The sequence below is a fragment of the Mercurialis annua genome, linkage group LG6, assembly GCF_937616625.2.
Source record: "Mercurialis annua linkage group LG6, ddMerAnnu1.2, whole genome shotgun sequence".
NCBI lineage: Eukaryota > Viridiplantae > Streptophyta > Magnoliopsida > Malpighiales > Euphorbiaceae > Mercurialis > Mercurialis annua.
Window position 1 is genome coordinate 42,595,256 of NC_065575.1, and position 2,908 is coordinate 42,598,163.

The 2,908-nt window shown below is 28.5% G+C and overlaps 1 long non-coding RNA gene across 1 annotated transcript; it reads left to right on the plus strand.

Annotated features, from left to right (window-relative positions):
- Positions 1-771: 771 nt before the first annotated feature.
- On the plus strand, positions 772-1,606 carry LOC126653857 (uncharacterized). Its single transcript, XR_007632340.2, has 2 exons — positions 772-1,220; positions 1,325-1,606. It is a non-coding gene; the product is annotated as an uncharacterized LOC126653857 (long non-coding RNA).
- The last annotated feature ends 1,302 nt before the right edge of the window (positions 1,607-2,908 follow it).

A 2,908-nucleotide genomic window follows, 5' to 3' on the forward strand; every position in this document is an offset into this window, starting at 1 on the left:
TTGATTAAATACTAGAGCGAGCTTCTAAAATCATAAGATTCAGTGTTCAATTTGTGGCAATCCATATTTAATTTATTAAAACAAAGTTAAACTATATTATCTATTTAGGCAAAATCCATTCCAATGTTCTTATATTTTATCAGTTCTATTCAGAAAACTCCTGCTGCAAATTTGTTTACATTCAGGTCTCTCTATTTGTCCAATTTCGATTTGCATTTTTAGTGGGATTAGAAGAAAAATAAAAATTGTAAGTATAAAGATATAGGAAGAAAATAAAAATGGGCATGGAATTTTAAATCAGATAAAGAAAATATTTTTACAATAGAATTTTTTGAATAAAAGTGATAAGATAGAGTAGTTTCTGACTGGGTTTGTGTTTAAAGTACAATAGATGACCATTTACTCGTAGGATGATGCTATACGGATAGAATCTATCCGGATAGAAACCCATTTTTTTTAATTTAATTATTTAATTAAAAAATAATTACTCTTCTAACCTTACGGTCATTTTTTATTACCACTGTTAATTTTTAATTACTGTTTACTTTTACATTTACTTTTAGTAATTAATATTTATCTCTACAACTTATTTGAATTTAAAAAAAAAATCTACTTTCTTGTTTTTTTTTTTTTTTGCCAGAGACCCTCTTGATATTCAGGAGTTGCCAAAATTCCACCTCTTGTGCTTTGATTATTTTCTCCTAATTTTTGAACATTTTTCCAAAATCACACAGGTTGATCATCAATGGTCCTTTTTAATCTGATTTCAATGACATAATTCCAAATTTTTCTTCATTACTTGGTTGGCTTTTTTGTATAGATTACAGGTCTTATTGGTGATTTCCATTTTGTTTTCTTTGATCACGACTTGCTAAAAGTAAAGGAACTAGCTTTTGAACAGCCTACTCATGCTTTTGGTCTATCTTGATGAAGCCTTATCATAATTGCATAACTAGTTTATGTATTGTTGACTCATGAAGTGGTGAGTTTGTATAGAATTTCAGATGGCTGGTTCATTAATGTGCAGGAAATTTTCCCTCTGTCTAGCATTAGAGATATTGTTCATAGATTCTTAATCATTATAACATAATGTGCTTCATAGTCAATTCTGTTACTCTGAATGTTTTTTTCTTACCTCACAAATTATGTATCTATTACATTCTGTAATGGCAGTGGTTATGCAATGACAAGTCCTCCCATGAGCCAAGACTAAAATTGAAGTATGTCTATATCTCTGAATTAATATACTACTATTCAAATTATCAAGTGTTTAACAAATGCCTATTCTGAAATACTGTTAATTGGTTTTGCAATCTCCTTTTAGGGCTTTTTTTGGATGATTATACAGATGTCTGGCAAGGGGAGCCAGAGCAGTGTTTCAAGCATATCCAGAAAATACAGCGCAGCGTGTGTTGATTTTGAAGTCTGCAATGCAGGCTGGATTTGCTAGAAAAGCCAGAGAAAAAAAATTGTTCCTTAGTGTCACTATTTACTACATCTTGTGGGCCAAAAATGAAGCAATTTTTAAATTTGTGTGGTAGTCAATCAATTCAGATATTATTGTTTAGACTAATGCATTCATTTATAAATTGATTTATTTGATTAACTGGTCTCATTTTAAGTTAATTAGCCCCTGAACTTACAGTTTATGAACTTGTTCATATGTAAAGTTGAGCTTAACTGACTAAAACTAACCAAAAATGCAAAATCCTAAGTCAGTAAAGTCAATTCACCAACCAAAAATGCTAAAGCCAATTCACTAATCATAAATACCAAATTTTAACTTTGAGAATTGAAAAAGACCAATTCTATATCACTACAGAACTTAACAGAGAACTACAAAAAGCATATTACAGAATTAAACACTAAATTATAAATGCAGTACATGAACACATATTCAGAATTAATCATCTTATAAGCACTGTAATTTCCATACCATACCAGATATTTAACACATTTGTGCAAAAACATAAAACAAAAAAAAATTAACAAATGAACCCTTTACGTGAAGGAATTAAAGTTGTTTTATACATATAATATTACCATCTCATAAAAATAAACAAGGACAAATTGTATGAAAATTAAAAAATATAAATTAAACTTAAGAAATTAAAAATATAACTAGTAATTTTTTTTTATCTTATCAATGTATAAAGCAAACCGAAGTAGATATTTAACTTAATATTACTTGTTAAAAAACTAGAGATTGGTCGGTTTTATCGGTTAAAATTAGGGGTGGGCATGGATCGGTTAACCGGTCCATGAGAATAATATATAAACCGGTTCATAATAGTACGGTTTTATAATTAAAAAACTAAACCTAAACTACTAGATTGAAGACCAATTGTTAACCGCAGTTTTTAAAAATTTAAAACCTACACATAAACCATTAACCATAAAAGTTAAAAATTAAAACTTAAACCTAAACTCTTGGACCGGTTCACCGTATTTTTTGATTTGGTTTTTAAACCTTTGCGTTTGAGGTTATTTATATTCAGACCTTTTGAAATAGTGTAAATTAGCCCGATTTTTAGTATTTCTGTGTCGGTAACAGCTACTTTTTTTAACAATAGCCAATTTTGAGTTACGATCCAAGCTTTTAAAAATTGGATATAACCGACACATAAACACTCAAAATGAGATAATTTAGACGATTTCAAAAGATTTAGATATAATTGACCTTAAACGTAAAGATTTTATATTTTTAAGTGATAAATTTTAGTTTTAGCAAAATTTGAAGATTAAAAGGACTTCCTTAATTACTTCAAATTTTATATACAAAATAATATATGTTTAATACTAAATAGAGAAATTCTTAGGTAGACTCAGTCCACCACGTCATCCGTGGACTAAGTTTATAACATAATGACACGTCATTAAAATGATGGCAATCTTGTAAATTCGTTTA